Genomic DNA, 18599 nt, shown 5'->3' with positions numbered 1-18599 from the left:
CCCACAAAAAAGTAGTTCTATCATATGAGACGTTAAAAAAAATAAAAAAAATCAAATTTTATTTTATTATCTAGAATTAAATTCTTTTATATGTATTCACAAAAATATATATTCTAATTTTGAAAATTGAAATTATTTTCTTTGCCTTCTTCTTTTGCAAGAGCTTCATTTATGTATGCATTGTCATTATCAATAGTTAAACTATGTCTATATATTTAAGCTATGAGTATGTGGCAATTTGATTTTTATTTATTAGGGTTGATAGGTAATTTACATTATATTTCCAATATAGGATTTGATCATAAATTTCTTATTAATAGAATTTGTAGATTGTTATATAATTTTTCCAATATTTAACAATTAAAAATATTTAAAAATATTAATTATTGCTATATAAAATCTAAAAGGTCGTAGTAGAAATCTTCTTCTTTCACATTCATATGAACAAATGACTCTTATCGGCTAATCATTGAGTGTACATAAATGCACAACTGCTAGTATTTATTATCAAAACATATACATGAAGTGAAGTTAGAAAATAATTCAACACCAAACTTATAAAAAAACAAAGAGTACATGAAATTGTGAAACCTGTATAGGGAAAACGAGCCAGTTGTCGCCATGTACACAATGCCTCCATGTTAACCATTACTATTCCCCCCAATTACCGTTAAAAAATACCTCGGTACTTGCACATAATCATGCCAAAACAAATCACCATGAACACTGATAGTTGTTTGTTTTTTTCATTTTTCATTTTTCTTGATTTTTGATTGGTCCACTTGTCAAAAAAAATTACTATAACAACTATTGGGGGGTCTTAGTGGTGGGCATTGGGCGAGCATTTTAAAATGACACTTTTAAATCACCTCACATTCCATAAGTTTTATAAAGAGCTCAATAAATGTGAGAACGCTGAAAGATTAGCTTTAAGCTCTTCACTCACCTATAGAGATTCACGAAAAAAATCAACAAATTTCAACATATAGATTAGGAATTGTAGATATGCGAAATTAACCTAAACTACTATTAGGTTGTTTCCCCTAATGGCATACCTGAATATACTAAAAGCGGCCACATTTTTGGTTCACCTAGATAAAACATATGTGCCTCTTTTTTGAACACCCGCCCTATCTTTCAAAACTGGATTTTTTAGGGTTAAGGCTAGGGTTTTAGTGCTGTTTTAATTTGCTGGGTTTCGTTGGAGCCAAGGGCAAGTTAGAAGCGCCAGCTATGGCGGTCACTTCACCGCAAGTAACATTAAACTATCTAGTCGCTGGTTTTGCGAAGAAATGTCTGATTCACTCACGGTGGTTATCGGAGCACGATCGAATGCGGACTTCGAATTCATCGAGTTGGCGGACGCGGACAGTTATCGGACTGTACAGTTATGCTAATAATGCTTGATATGCGCTTGGAGCAGCACTTAATGAGCCTTAAGAACGGCACACCGAAGGTAATACCTTTATGCTTTCCCTTCTTTTGGGCATTGGGATTATATTTACTTCCTATCCACTCGAGCAAAACTTCTAGGCATAAAATATTATTAAAAAATAATAACACCACTTTTTTAAAGATAGCATTGGTGAGAATGTGCTTGGAATGGCTTCTGGTACTACTCTAAGCTTTTATATATGATTTCACAAGCAGTCTCTATCTTTATTGTGAGCTCTGAGGAAAAATATGAATACATGTCTGTTGTGTTTGTGATTGTTTTTTTTCACTTGGCATGGTGTGTTCAAACTAATGGGGGCGTTTTGGTATTTATGATGACGCTGTTTATTCAAATTGGTGCAATTGTATTAAAAAGCTATATATATATTTGTATCTGTCAACCATATATTAGCACTTCTATGCATTGTTTCATTATTTCTTGTAATTATGGTATTTGTTATACATATGATAATAGACAAAGAAGATTTGTTTTCCAAGCTTATAAAAAAAGATGGTTAGTTTCAGGAAGATGGTTTAAATAATGGGTACAGGTTAGTTTTTTCAGGCACAAGTGAAGGTTTTAAGCCAACATTTTAAAAAGCATTGAAAATACTCTATCCAAAGGTAATAAGTGGAATTATTCACTTCAATAAGTGTTCAGTATGATTGTGATTTGTTAGGGTTTTCAGAATATGTAATGATAGTGAATGGGGTTAAGTTTTTCTTTCTCTTGGTCACTATGTTCTTTGAATAGTTGTTTACCAAGGTGAATGCCACAATCAAAGTTTCTGTATGATGAATACATGTAGCAAGGCTAGGGAAGTAGTCATTTGATTCCTTCATTTGACTCTCAATGAGGCTGTTATCATGGTTACTCTGACAGATAACTCTATTTTGGCATTCAGATTTCTGTTTACAATGTCATGTAATTGTCAATGATGTGTTTGTCTGTTTGCATTTTGGATATTTTGGTTTTGACTTCTGCTTTTCGGAGTGGGCTTGCATTGCAATACATTTGTATTTCACCTTTTTCTGAATTCACATGTTTATGTAAACATTTGTGCAATGAGTCTTATGTGCTTCCTTTTCTTTTTTTTGGAGAAAGCAAAAGTATTTATGTAAGAAACAATTTGATTGGTTTGTATGACTAGTTATTTGCTGGAATTGCGTATAAGTGCTGGCAAGAAGTTTGCAATTTTTTTAATAAGTTTTTGAAAATTTTGTTTACAATTGGTATGACATTGTAAGTTTCAACGTTACAAAATTAATGTGAATATTATGGCACCGTGCTTCTATGTTGATAGTGTTGAATACTAGTAGTGCCAATACATGTGATTGTGTTTAGCTTGTAATTATTTATCTAGTTGCATGTATTTTTGTTTGAAGCTTTTTCAAATTTACTACTTTTGTTTAGCTTTGATATTTGATGTTGCAAAGTTTGGATTTTGAAAATGTCAAGTTTATAGTGGTTAGTGTGTTTCTTTTTTGTTATATTTGCCCTTGCTTTTGGAAGTCATGCTTTTGTGTGATGGTTTGAGTGTATAACTACTTGGAAGGTTGTCCCTTGAATTTTGAAGATGTAGTCAACTAAGTTGCCGATGTAGATTGGGGATTGAGATTTGAGTTCGACATTCGCTCAATTTTTTTGGGTTGGATCCGAGTCTATTTTGTAGTTGTTTGTACAAGATTTTTGTTTATTTAAAAAATTATATATGTAGAATTATCTTAGTTACCAGTTTGAGTTGGATTCGAAGAACCAATTTATCGACATGACCAATTTAAATTGTATATATATTGTAACATACCATTTTTATTAAGTTGAAAATAAAGTACATAGTCTAGGGTTATAACCGAATATCATAATGGGATTACATGAAGCAGTTGAGAAACAATACATTATACCTATAAATCCAAAATTTAATAATGCCTATATGCATTTCACATGAAAGACAACTAAATTTACTCAACTCATTTTTATGATTTCAATTTAAAAGATACAAATCAATTCAACCACATCTACGACTATACACGTCAAGTAATATAAAGGTACGTACAAGTAAAAGATTTAGCGATACATATTGAGTTAATTGACATTTAATATAAAGGTACGTACAAGTAAAAGATTTAGCGATACATATTGAGTTAATTGACAAGTAATATAAAGGTACGTACAAGTAAAAGATTTAGCGATACATATTGAGTTAATTGATAGTGTATTGTGCAAACCTTGACATTTGGCAAAGAGGAGAAGCATTGACATACACTTAACCTCCCAATTGCGGACCTTAACATATCCCCACACAATCTCTTACGACAAAGGCCCTCCCTACCCTGGGATAGATTGAGGCACCATAGTCCTACCATCTTGAGCATTTCGGTGTTAAAGTGTCGGCTAAGCAACAGAGAAGGCCGAGGAATTCCTTTGTCAACCTTTCCTTTGTCAGCTAGCACTCTTGACCTCTAGTGATCATTTATGGCAAGCATGCCTCTATAATACATTGGCCAAGGATTTAGGTGGGTATTAAACAACCCAATCATCGCCACTCGACTTGACAATGGATTACATCTTGGACAATCATGAGTTGACTTGGACTTATGCAATCTCTTTCTTTAATTGATCATATATTTAAGACATTGAATACTAGTTTTCTTTTCTTTTCTCTTGTACGATTCCTCTCTTCACCCATTTATTCTTGGCTCTACTAGCCTTGGGTGCATCCTAGGAGATTGCTGATAATCATGAGATTCTTTTAAATCAGAAATGTTTGTTAAACCATTTTGAAATCAATCACAATTGGTATATATCAAGTAGTAGAGAATAACAGAAAATGTTTCAAAGTAGATTTTACAAAACATAAAAGTATTATATAATTGCACTAGCTGGGCATTCCTTTTGCCAGAATTGTAGGAGTTCATCCTTGCAAACATGCACTTGATGCTTATGAATAGGAATTTGTCATAACATGAAAAAAGGAATAAGGAGCAAAGCCAAAGCTTCTCAAATGCTAAACGTGCTCAATGCTAACACTGCAGTTGAATAAAAGGAGCTTTCTTGAGTTGTAAGGCATTGCATATAATGTGAATGATTAGAGAAAAATACATGACATGGATATAGAGAGAAACAAGGCAAGTCGGTGTGGTAGCAACCACTATGTAAGATATGGCTTCACCTGAGCGACTCAGTATTGCATTACTGTTACAACATTATGCTTTTTATATTAGATGAAAGATAAGAAGAATTTAGTTTAAAGAGAATTGTATGCAATAATGAGAGAGAGAGAGAGAATGTGTGAGAGAGAGAGAGTGCTCTCTCAGTCGTAGGGGATGGAAATATAGTCTCTCTGTGCGGTAACAAGAATGAGCTCAATTTGCAGTTACAAGAATAATTTAAATTCAATTATTAATTTTTTTAAAATAATGCTGCTAAAAGGTGGCAATGCTCATGTTTTGGAAACATAAAGAAGTATATATTTTCTCTATTATCTTAAACAATATATATATATATATATATATATATATATATATATATATATATATATATATATATATATATATATATATATATATATATATATAATATACCTCATACTTGATAGTTCGATGATGGACTAAATTGGTGCACCATTCCTTGAATCTCGTCTAGCAACGCTTCCCCCATTTGTTTGCTCTTGCGACCAAAATGCATTTTCCACAATAATAATGTGTTCCTCTTGTTGGGTATCAAAATCGCTAATTAGAAACTTACGAGCCTTGCTTGCTCGATGCTGGGTATCTAATCAATTTTGGCCAACTTTGATAGAATTAATCTATTCGATTTGAATCCTCTGTGCTTTTGGCTCCACTAGACCAAGGCTTGTTCACCCAAATCTTGGATAGCAAAAACTTGGATCCAAGATAATTTATAGCGGATTATAACGCAAAAATAAATTCCTGAAGTGGTAAGTATTCGAGGAAATCTTTTGGATGATGATTAAAGATTATTATTCTTCAAACTTTGATTACTTTATTAGAATTGAATGCTGTTAAAAGGAAAATTTTAAAACGAATTACTATTACAAATAAGTTTCAAACTCTTAGAGGAAAGAGGCTAATGAGTTGCCAGCATATGGATTGAATATCATGAACAGATTAATGATCAGTGCCAAATTTTAATGGGTAATAGAGTCGAACATATATTTCTTACATACAACTTTATGATATTGATGATATTATATTTGTTGATAATTCAATTATTACGATGCCACAAATTGTTACACTTTTGCGTATTTAGATTAGTCTATCATGCTTTAACCCTCATGTGGACACAATAGATACGAATAAAGGAAGAGTTTATATTTTGCAATATTTGTATTTATCAAATCTGAATAGCAATGAACAATTTAATGTACTTATCGAAATAGTAAATTATAAACAAATAAACAACAAAATCACAAAGGAGGAGTTATATATATTCCAACTCCAAAACAAATAAAACTCTTACTAATTTTTTTGTTGGATAGCTTGTATTGAAGACACTAAGGCTTTTGATGCTCTATTCAACACAGCTCGATCTCAGACAATTTCAGTGTTTATGCTCAACGATTTTCAACCTCCATCTACTTTGCTCAAAACTTCAACAATCTCCCTTTGAAGAAATTTAATAATATGTATACTTCAAAATATGCAAAGTTTTTGTTCTTGAAAAGTAATATTTGCCCCCCTTTTGGCTTTATTTTACATATATTTATAAACATTTGAAGGGCATCGGTTGCTTTCCAAGCAACGTGCCTCTTCATAACTCAAAATTGAAATAATTAACATAATTATAATATAACTGATAGTTTTGGATGCTTCCGAACTTTATTAGGATTAGTTTTGTTTTTAAAATTCATCCTAATAAAAGATTGCATCGCTAACACAAGCTCTTTTATCACAATTCAAAATATTAAAAAAAATTCGAAATGCCTAGAATCCTTCAATCCTTGCTGTCGGGGCTTGGCGTTTTCCCATTTGCAACATGACACTCGATATCATGGGTCTCGTGTTTGCATCTTTCCGCTTCAGATTCGTAAATCCCTGCAACTCTTGCGAGGTTGACGTTATGCAGAATCTTTGGGTGTTGAAGATTTAATGCTCCATTATCCTCTCGCATGCTCATATGATGCAATCCTTCAAGCCTAGGTTTGTTCACCATGTTTGTTCACCATGCAAAAACTCATACTTCGATATATAAGTTTGATGCGCTCTTGGATGCGGGTTGAAGAACATCATTCATATGAATATCGCCGCTGTAGGAAAGTTCCTATATGCTCCCACAAACTCAGCCAATGAGTCATCATGCGAAACTTGGTATTGCAACATGGCAGAAAGCCAAATGAAAATCTTGTTGATTGCTTAAGAGAGCTCAAATCCTTCATTTGCTTGAATGGCATACAATAGCTTGTTTTATATTGTGCTTAGCTGTTTATACTTTGGAAGCTTTAATGTATTGTAATAGGTTGAGGCGGATGGAAGTCGTTCGACATCTTGTCCTCCAATCATTGCCCAAATTGACATATCACATACAACCTTATGGATGGTCAATGGTGGTTGTAGATGCTTGAAACCTAATAGTGGGGCATGGGAGCAGCTTGTCACAAACTTTAATAGTATAGAATGCTCTCTTGGTTCTAATCCATTGACCAACTCCCAAAATAATTTCACAGTTCGACTACTCTCAGAATAGCCACCTGAATACTTGGTATTGCTTTTCAAGTCATCAACATCAAAATCATGCTCTCCTCCAGAAAGCAGCTAGTTGAACTCCCATGCATTGAATAAGCGTAGCCAAGAAGGTGAAATGAGGTTCGACAATCCTCTATAAAATGCATATATCAATGGCTAGATTTGTGAATTAAGTTTATAGTCCGCCATTGCATGTATGTACTGTAATCTATTCTCAAGTGTAATAGGCATATTTGAGCCACTTGGTCTAAGCTCAATCACAATTCGTTTTCCAAAAATATCCTCCATTACAGTAAAATCTAAAGCAAGGTCTTTAACATCCCCTTCATAATGCTTTAGGTACATAAGATTTTGGTGCAGCTCAGGATCGAGGCTAGAAAGCTCATCAAGGAAGCTATATTGACCAAGCAGCTTTCGAACAAAAATATGAGAGAAACTATAGTCCAGTAAGCCTTAATATAAAGCTTTACCTACAACTCTTCCAAGAAACTCAATCATTTGTACTCCATTTCCAAGGAGTCAGGCTGGTGGATGTGGAAAAAGTAATCTCTCATCTGTTAGAGTTTGCAAGAAGAGCCCATAACATGGATCAAAAGCAACCTTTGCCATACTTGTTAAAAATTCCTTAAACAGACCTCCATAATCTAATCCCGCCTCTGGGAGGCCACACTCGTTGACAAAAGAAACATTAATACAAGACTTTAGTTTTGACCCAAGTGGGTTTATCTGGTTAAATCCATCCTCCACTGTGTGGTCTCGACGCACTATTATTTCAATAGATCTTGGTCCAGGTCCAACAACCTCCCCCATCATTCTTCGATATGCTTTATTTGCCTTAACAAACTCACGGAACATCTGAACCCTGTACCCATATCCTTTCTTCGTACATCATTGGTTTGGGCATCATGTAGAGCAATTGGTTTTTTCTGTTTGTGCACTAATTCAGCTTCGTCATTTCCTATCAATGCCATGATCTTGGAGGTTTATAGTTTCTCAATAGACCAATTTAAATATATCCTGCAATCATTACCTTCCACAGCAAAGCCACCCATCTCTTTGAACTTTTTGATAGAGAATTCATGTGCATCATTTTTGATTCCACAACTTTCTATAATATCTTGGCACAATCCCCTTGTCATATACTTTGGTGAGTATATATCCTCTGTTTCATTTGACTTTTGACTGCACTATTTGTATGTTTCCTTAACAGTATGATTATCAGCATACAAGATTTGCCCTTGCAAAACTGGGAGTACTCTTTCTATCAGCCAACCCTGAAAAGATTAACAAATGTATCTCAAGAAAATGCATTACAATATAAGCATTCTTTTTTTTGTCAAAATAAAAGAAATCAACTAACAAGTCATTTTCGCATGAATCAAATCAGTAAATCACAACTTCCACTTCACAAACTCATGATATCAGGAGAGTATCTAACTAACCTTTACAAGGGCTATGACATTATTTTAAAAGATCAAAAATTTGGGATGTAACATATATATATATATATATATGAAGCCTAAAAGAACAAGTTAAAATTAGAATGTCACATAGTATCAGGAAATTAGTGTTATGACACTTGACTTGCCTCTAATTTGGAAAGTCAAAATTGGGCTTAGACTTGGACTCGACAATCAGATTTGACAAGGACTTGGAGAATTGAAAAACCCATGAAATTTAAAGATTTTTAAGAATTTAAAGTTTTTTTCATGCATCTTTTAGTCAATTAATATCAAATACACAATAATTGAGATAAATAGAAGCTACTTAACACATACAAAATTTTGCATTGATCACTTAGTATAAAAGCGAATTTCTGAAGGGAAAAAATTGAAGAACATAATATAAAGGTAAACATAGTATCACTATCAAATGTCTACAATATTCATGGATTATGAAGTCCATGTAATCAAAAGTGCAAAACATATATCAAAATAACTTCTAGAGTGTAGAAGACTAAGGCTCACAGTTAGCCTATGTCCTCCTACGAATACACCAAAGATAAGTCATGGAAGACTTTAGAGCTATCCTCTCTCATTGTGTTTGAGGCTGAACCTTAGGGGCATCCTCATCCTCATCCTCACCTACATAATTGTCATCATTAGACTCAGATCCATCACTCCTAGCCTGAAGGTCCTACATTTGATCTCCTTGTGCTGTAGCTTACTCAATTGCCATCTCTACTGCCTTTGCCTCCCAATCCACTCCACATCGTCATCACTGAAGACAGGATCAACAATCTTTGTGTTCAACTCTGCGTGTGGATCACAGTGTCTAATACAGTTGGTGATATATCGGTGCCTTGGATTTGTCTATGGCGAAGGCAAAGGTTGCAATAAACAAATACAAGATCATTCAATTTTTGCTCAAACAATGGAAATGCTCAAACAAGCCTCTTCTAAATGCTTCCTTTAGCTCCTCTTAATGCTTAAGTGCAAGCTAAAAAGTTGCACAAACAATCAACAATCAATATGGGAGAGCCAATTGGTTTGCTAATTTCTCTCTCAAAATTCCAATACTCTTCTCTAACATTTTTCTCTCTCTATCACAAGCATTAGCAAAGGAGGGAATGACCTTTTTAGGTCAAATAGATGTTATACAAAGCACAAACAATTCACTTAGCCCATTTATTTTATTATTTATTGCACTTTATGAGTCCCGTTGCCAGAGAGAATCCAGAGCTTGGGATTCTGCAAGTCAGTAGAGTTCCTTGACTCAGTGAGTCCATGGTGACTTTGTTGTTCAAGGCCAGAGGCAATTTGCCTCATTTCGATGGAGTCTGGCTCGGACTTGGCAAGTCTTGCTTTGACTTGCAGAGTCTTGGAACTATGTAGAAAATCATATGATTTAAACAACAAAAAGACCATAGCATCATGAACCAGAGGCAATTTGCCTCGTTTCGATGGACTTTGGCTTGGACTTGACGAGTCCTATGTAGAAAATCATATGATTTAAACAACAAAAACACTGCAAACTTTGAACTTGTAATCATAGCATCATGAATTGTGATTATACCATCATATTTTTCAAGTTTGACATCAAAGATTTAAAACATTAAAATCAAATCATGATTCATAACAAGTTCACGCATCATTGTTTCAAGTTCAACTAATGGATTAAAAATTTATTAATATTTGTCTTCTTCATCTTCATCTTCTTCATCATCATCATCATCATCATCATCTCCTTCTTCTCCTCCTAGTTCTTTGGCATTAGCCAAGGCCAATGGGATCAACAACAACAATAACAAAGCTAAGTTAAACTCTTGCTTTACCACCTATTTGTTATGCTCAAAACAAAATAACCTACCTGCACACCACAAATGAGAGTTAGAAAACTTATAAGCCTTTTACTTACACTTTTTTGGTTAAGGATGTGAAAATATTATAAATTTTTCAAAAAATAACACTTTTTAACCATCTGCAAGGCCTAGCTCGACCTTGGTTTGATTTGGACAAGCCAAATTCACCAGGGTTCAAGCATAAGAGGACACAAGTTCAAAATGGGGGTCCCATTTTGGAACCCTAGTTGAATCATTGGTGAACAATACTTGAATTGGGTACCATTTTGAACCTTGGCCTGGTTCGGAGGGGTATAGGGAACTAGGGTAATTGAGGAAAATATGTTGCAACAAATAATTTGGTACACCTCCATGCTAATATTAAAGCAACTTAGCAAAATACACCACTATATATATTTATTATTAACAATTTAGTTTGAATGACATTCAAAATACCCCACCAAATCAATTTTTCAGTTCAAAAATAATAATGTCAACATTACCAAGTCATATGTGATCAAATATCATAAGAAAATCATCAAACAAATCATCACCATTATGCTGTTGCAGGTTAGAAGCACAAATAGTGCCAGTAGCAGCCTTAAACCTAGCCTTCGAATCAACTTCAACATCACTAAGTATCTTGCGATCACCATCGTCAAAGCAATTGTATCAAAGAGGGCTTCCAACTCTGCAAACTCTGGTTCAACATCCCAATGTTTTGCCTCCCCTTTTTTGTAAGTATTCTCTGTGTTGTGAGTCTCAAGTTTGAATTTGCAAAGACCAAGTTATCTACCTTTTTGGAGTTTAGTTGGTTGTGTTTTATCGAGTGGATGAAGGAGTATGTGCTCCAGTTCCTCCCAGATGATGATGAACTAGCAACCTATCAAGATTTACAATTTTGAAATTAGAGAGTTAGAGTATTGATTATTCATCAACAAGAATTTAGAAATTAGAATCTTAAGGTTAAAGGACTTGCTTGTGATAAAATTTTGATGGCGATGTGTTGTAGGTGCTAGTGCATTTGTCCATGGAAGTGCTACCATTTATGAGCATCAACAGTGTTTTATTGAGTGGATGAAGGAGTATGTGCTCCAGTTCCTCTCAGATGATGATGAACTAGCAACCTATCAAGATTTACAATTTTGAAATTAGAGAGTTAGAGTATTGATTATTCATCAACAAGAATTTAGAAATTAGAATCTTAAGGTTAAAGGACTTGCTTGTGATAAAATTTTGATGGCGATGTGTTGTAGGTGCTAGTGCATTTGTCCATGGAAGTGCTACCATTTATGAGCATCAACATTGTTCTCGTCTTCAAAAGCTTCAAGACCACAATCATCGATGTTTGTGAAACTCCTAAATTCAAACCTAACAGCAAGTTGTAGATGCTTAGGAGAGAGTCTTCAAAGGGCTGCCTTGTACCCTTGAGCAACTTCATGCTCTCTATATGGGGAAACTGTATTGGTACTTCACTTGAGGACTGATTGGCGATAGAACTTGAGGCTCAATACAAAGGCAAGTAGATGCAAAGGGGTTGTCATTTTGTTCCATCTCTCTACCATGATTGCCTGTAGCTCTTTGAAGAACTTTTCATTGAGATTTTCCTCTCTAATTTATGATATTTTAATATCCTCAATCATGGAGTCAATGCCATCATATAGCACACCCAACTAAGCCCTATCTATGTCAGTGTATTGAATCATGCTCAATATAGGCTTGATGAATTTCGGAAGGTACTCAACACGATCCCACCAAGAGCCATCTAGTATTTATGCCGTAATGGCAATTGCCTCAGCTCTAGCAGTTTGTCTCCATATGTCTAATCGGCATTGATTACCAATCTAGACAATGCTTCTTTAACATTGACAAGGCATCTTAAAACTATAGTGTTGGAGGCAAAGTGGGTCTTGACGAAAACCTATTTTAAGATCAAAATAATAATAAGGTAAGATTAAGATTCAAATTTAATTTCAAAACATAGAAAGTTTACTAAGCTTAATTGATTAAATTTCTAAAACATGTTAAAATTTTAAACAATTGAACTTACTCTCAAGAACACCAATTTTGAGAATGGTCTAAATATGGCTTGCACCATATAGTGGTTTGTGAGTGTTAGAAATATAGTGGTTCGTGAGTGTTATAAATATTAATCTTTCCTTGTATGTGTGCAATTTGGGATATTTCAAAGGATCCCATCATGTTGTTTGTCCTCACATGTGGACTAGAGGACAAAAATAACATAAGAGACACCTTGGTTTATCCCAAATTTTGTGATATTCCAAGGATCCCTACAAGTTGTTTGTCCTCACATGTGGACTAGAGGACAAAAAATAGATAAGGGATATGTTTGTTTATCCCAATTAAATAAATAAATACAACCAAAGAAAGAGTACTAATTCTAACTGTGAGAAATATTTCAGTCTCTTGTGCCTCTTCATATATTTATTTAATCCACTTAATCTTAGTGCCACATTTTTGCAGCATTAGGTTGAGCGAGTGCACAACACAAGGTGTCAAGAAAAAATGTTCGAAGCACTCCTCATCCAATAAGCTGACAGCCCTACAATTTTTGGCATTGTCAGTTGCTACTGTACCAACATTCTGAGGGCCAATTTGCTCAATAGCTTGGATGAGAATGCTTTAAGTACAGGAAAGGTTTAGGCTTTAAGGCACGAGGAAGGATTTTGTTTAACACAGTTTAAGGCTTTAAGCCAATGTTTAAACAGCAACGAATATATCCTACTGAAAGCCTATTTGTGGAATCTTAGAGTTAGTTAAAGAGTGGCTTCAATAGGTATTGGCGTGACCATAAATCCTGCTTTAAAAAAAAATTCAGTGTCTTTGCATTTACATGTGGGATACAATGCCTTATTGATTTATTGTGGGCTTTAGGGAAAAAATATTGCGTGCATTTAAATGGGATCACATGTTTCTCTCATTTGTTCAGTTCCTATATGCTTAAGCACTCTTAGGGTAATTAACTCTATTATGAGTCTTCTGATGATGAATACATGTACAAAGCCAGGGAAATCATCACTTGATTCCTTCATTTGATTTCTCAGTGAGGCTATTGTCATAGTTACTCTGACAGAAAACATTATCTTGTTAATTGTAATTCAAATCTTATATGATTCTCAATTATGTGCTCATCTATTTGGATTTTTTTTTAATTTGATTTGTGATCTGGATAATTGGTTTGTGAAAGTGGGAGTGCTAAGAGTCTTCTGTTGATTCGCATGCTGCACAGAGTTTTGGGGATGTTAATAAAAAGGGATTCAATGCCTTACTGATTTATTGTGGGTCTTAGGAAAAATATAATGCTTGCATATAAATGGGGTCACGTGTTTCTTTCATTTGTTCTTCAATTCCTATATGCTTAAGCTCTCTTAAGGTGTTCTGGATGATGAATACATGTACAAGCCAGGGAAATTGTCATTGATTCATTCATTTGATTTCTCAGTGAGGCTATTGTCATAGTTACTCTGACAGAAAACTATATCTTGTTATTTGTAATTGAAATCTTATATGATGTGCTCATCAATTTGGATTTCTTTTTCTTTTTTTGTATTTTATCTGTGATCTGGATCATTGATTTGTGAAAGTGGGTGTGCTAAGAATCTTCTGTTGATTCGGATGCTCCACAGAATTTTCGGGATGTTTACGAAGGGGATGGTGGGTTGCCTTCCTGGTACAATGCTCTTTAGGGCCAATTTTTAGAGGATAGTAGGAAAAAGGGCAGGGGACGTGTCCATGGAACATAGGTTGTTTGGAGAAAGAAGTTTGTACTTTTGCAGTTTACATGATAATTATTCAATATGGCAAATTGCTATATGTTCAAAAGAGTTTTTGAAGCAACTTAATGTTAGTTTTTAATTATATGATCCTGAAAAAGTTGGATCTTTATAAAATTTGTAAGTTAAAATTGTTTTGATTAGAAAATTAAGATGTTTGTGTTTTGTATTTTTCTTGTGATCTGGTTCATTCATTTTTGAAAGTGGGCCTGCCAGGAATCTTGTGTTGATTCTTTTCTTCATTTGGAGAGTGTAACTTTTTTCCTGGCAGTTACAAAGTGTTGTTTGAAGAAAGAAATCTTTTTTCTTGCAATTATCAAATTGTTGTTTATTTTCTTTATTTGCAGAAATCAAAATAATCTCAATCAATTTGGCAAATTGTTGGCTGTAATTGCAGAAGAGTCCTGAAGAATGTCAACATGTCTTTCTTTTTAGAAAGAAAATCTGTTGCTTTTTGCAATTAACAGTAGGAAACTTGTATTTTTGCAGTTAAGAAAATAATCAAGCTATATGGCAAATCATTAGCTGTAATTGCAGTAGAGTTCTGAAGAAACTCAGCATTACGTTGTTATTTTAATTATAAAATACTGAAAAAGGGGTCTTTTTGCAATTAACGGTGTTTATTTTTTAATTTGGAGAAGGAAACTTGTAGTTTTTTAGTTGACAAAATAATCAAGCTATGTGGCAAATCATTAGCTGTAATCGCAGTAGAGTTCTGAAGAAACTTAGCATTACATTGTTATTTGTTAGAAAATACTGAAAAAGAGGGATGGATATTAGTGAAACTTGTAAAAGATAAAATTCAAAAAGAAACATAAACACAAGCTAGGAGATGCCTAAAATAATAGTTGATAACCCTTGATTATTTTGATTGTAGCACATATTCTATAATATTGTCTCATTCATCATACAGTAAACATTGAACCAATAGTTTATTAGACAAGGGATTGATTGCATGCTAACAGAGTTGGCAATTTTTGCCCTACAAAATTATAGTTCAGTGCCTATTGTGGTGTTATGGCTCTTATCAACAGATTTCTCTGAACCAGATATAAGTGCCAAAACCATAATTGGGCATAACAAGTTCGTAAGAGTGATTCATTGGTCTTCTGAAATGTGCATAGATCTTAACAGTGGTGTCAATTGTGTGGTAGAACGCCAAGCAAAACTTTTGAAGTATTTCAAGATGCCATTAATGTAGCTTTTGCATGGTAGCATGAAGGAACTACCTCTTGGTAATCTCTGTTTTTATTGTTTTCAATATCAATGTGGATATATATTATTAGTTTATTATAATGTTGAGAGGTGTAACACTAAAGGAAGGGGAACCCTCTTTCACTTTCAATTTTTTTTGAGTGGGTCAGCGATGAGTGCTCCTCCCTTGTCTGTTAGTAATGGTCTGGCTAGGGTTTCCATCAGCTTCCCACTGACAGAGGTGTCTGGATTTCATGGTGTTGAGCTATTTGCTGGGGGGCTTTGCCCAGACTGCTTGGCCTGCTCTTGGATTGGGGCTCTCTGGGTCTGGTTTGGCACCAGCAAATGCTTCTGGGGAGCCTTCCTCATCTGTGTCGGTTCCTCTTATTGCTGCTCAGGTCCCTTCCAGTTTGAAGGCTGGGAATGTTTGCCCTTCTCAGGCTGTTTCAAATGGGTCCCTGAGTGTGGCAATGCCCTCTGCCCCCTCCCCCGTGGCTGAGGGTGCCTTTGCTAAGATCTCTTCTGGTGTGGTTGCTGGAAGGCCGAGACCCCGGTTGGTTATTGATGATATTGTTGCTGATGCTAGAGCTGCAACTTTGAAGAAGTGGTTTGCTGGGTTTGGGGGGGACGGGGGTGGGCGAGGGCGAGGGTGGGAGGGTGTGTTCTGTGCCTGTCTCAAAGCTCATTTACATTTTGCTGGGTAAGGAGATGAAGGAAGAAATTGATTCCACTGCCTCTATTTTCTGTCCAAGCTTTAATCTGTAGGTTTTGGGGGCTTCTGGCCAAGCCTTCCAAAGCTCTGGATCTTACTACATTGGGAGCCCCTCCTTGCTGGCACTGTGCACATTCACCCATATGGCCAAAGTTTTTTTTTGTTGCTAAATTTGAAGACGTTTGAGGACAAAAATAAAATGCTGTGTGATCATTCCTTTAGCCGGGAGGTTAGGTTTATGGCATTTCTATATCTAACCCTTCTTTAGAAACATTTATTAAATTAATAAGATTTTGATATGGGTTCAGTAACCTTATTTCCCCCTTCACTTATAGTTGACTTTCTTTTAGAGGATGTGGTAATGCACTAGGCGATTTTCTGATTGTGGATGATGAATCATCTGATATTTCTATGGGGCTTCTTTCAAGGATCTTAATTGATTCCTATAAAGGAAGATGGGTTCAAACCTTTGGACTATGTAGAGCTTCTTTTCAGGTTTAGAAGATGTTTTAAAACTGGGCATGTGGTGGCTCAATTTGGATTAGAAATAAAGAAATGTGCAGTTTCGTAGTGGAAGGGTAGTTCAGCTCAACTTTACCCAGTTAAGAAGAAATCTGATAACCAAAGCAGTCTCTTCCAGGTGGTTGCGTAGCATCTTCTCCTTAGATGTTTTGAGATTCTAATTGTGTTCTGATGAATATTCACTGGATTTTTCCATGTCCAAGGAGGTCTGTGGTAGTAAATGGGTTGTTTGAATGCAACAATTTTTGTAATCTTGTCTAAACTGACATCTCTAATTTTAACCGGATGTTTAGGATGGATTTTTCAATTTTTTCTCCAAGATTTAAAGAGTTAAATATATATTGTTGTAACGTTTTATTACATCAATTTATTTCTTCGTTAGGGTGAATCGGTTGAAAGGTTGTTCAATCTCACTCATAGGATTATATTCACGATTAAATTGAGAAACTCAGCAATTGAAGGTGAATTTATTAGTATTGAGAATTACATTGTCTTATTACTGATAAATAAAAACAAGAATTCTTAATTCTGCATTGTATGTTTGTGCCAGGCCGTCTATGAGGATAGAGTGCTTTGGTGGCCATGTGATTGTTGAACAAGTGGCAACTGCCCTGTAAAGGCTCTCCATGCTGATTCAGTTTTGTAATGAAGTTGTGGATCTCTAATATGATATTTGAGAAAAGTATTGGTCTTGTACCACGTGTCTATTTTTTGTTTGAAGTCCAGTGAGAACAGTTAAACTGAAAATTTTGGTGTGAAATGGAACTTACAAGTTGTTTACATCAAACTATTGTGTAGCTGGACAGGTCAATGATATAACAAATTGTTCTTAAGTGCTTCAGGTCAATGGAAGCATGATACTCTTCTAAAGTGAAGGGGCCTTTTTTCCAGATTTGGTCATTACACCCATATTCTCTTGGAAGATATGCCGTCTCTTGACATTAACATTAACAGACTTGACGACCAATTCAAAATCAGTGTTGGCAGAAGTTCTTGTTAAGCGGTCGTTCTTCTTTGAGTAGCTTTCCCCATATGCCTATATGCTTTTATTCATAGATACTCTTCCCAATCGAGGACAGTTAGAGCCCCTTTTTCTAGATTTGTATATTCTCCACTTACCGTATTATTGTGAAAGCCCACACTAATTAGAGATCTTAGAGATCTGCCATCTCTAAGATCAACACTCAACTGACTGCTTGACTAAATGAAAACCACCGTTTGACATATGTTTTAGTTAAGCATTTATTTATTCTTGTTCAAGTAGTATGTTGGCTTAAATGCTTTGATTTCATAGCGAGGACTACATTCTGCATCCAAACTGAAAATATGCAAATTTTCTATTTTGTAATATATTTTTTAAAATTATACATTGATTAATCTTTCATTCTATGGGTAATAGTGTAAAATGTCAAATTATCATTAAATAAGATAGGAGAAATTGCAATCTCCTATGTATTTGAGAGGGGCATCTACCTTATATAATAGGGATATTTGTAGTTTTTTTTAATGGTACTTTACACTTGAAAGTATGAGATGCTTTTGTAATATTAATCGTTAATTCTAGGGGTAGTAGTGTAAAATGTTGAATTATTGTTAAATAAGATAAAATTAATTGATTAAATATTCTAGTGTCAATGCCAATTTTCAAGTGAAATGCAGGAAAAATGAATAAAGAAAGAAAAAAAAATCCAGATAAAATTAAATGATTAAATATTCTAGGTAGGAAAAAAATAAAGTTTAAAAATGTATAAAGAACTCCATTGAATGATTCATCGACAAAAAAAATGTGATCACCAAACTAACCCTAACAAAAACCCTAAATGAGGTCAAGTACAAAGCAAAGAACAAGAAATGCCCAGCGGGGCCCTCGCTGCTAGCAACATCCACCAGATTTGAAATCCTCTCTAATAACAATGGTAAAAAATCAATTCTCAGTTCCTTCATTGATACAAGTCGAAGT

The 18599-nt window shown here is 34.6% G+C and overlaps 1 long non-coding RNA gene and 1 pseudogene across 1 annotated transcript; one reads left to right on the top strand and one right to left on the bottom strand.

The window, feature by feature from the left end:
* Nucleotides 1–1027: 1027 nt before the first annotated feature.
* On the top strand, nt 1028–17863 carry LOC149561681 (uncharacterized). The gene is made up of 2 exons (XR_016363845.1): nt 1028–1456; nt 17190–17863. It is a non-coding gene; the product is annotated as an uncharacterized LOC149561681 (long non-coding RNA).
* Nucleotides 6808–8189, bottom strand: LOC149561682 (E3 ubiquitin-protein ligase UPL7-like; annotated as a pseudogene).
* Nucleotides 17864–18599: the final 736 nt, after the last annotated feature.

The sequence above is a fragment of the Cupressus sempervirens genome, chromosome 4 (assembly GCF_028749045.1).
Source record: "Cupressus sempervirens isolate cs-2001-9-10 chromosome 4, ASM2874904v1, whole genome shotgun sequence".
Classification (NCBI taxonomy): Eukaryota; Viridiplantae; Streptophyta; class Pinopsida; order Cupressales; family Cupressaceae; genus Cupressus; species Cupressus sempervirens.
The sequence above is the reverse complement of the archived record's forward strand: the minus strand, read 5'-3'. Positions and strand labels throughout refer to the sequence as shown.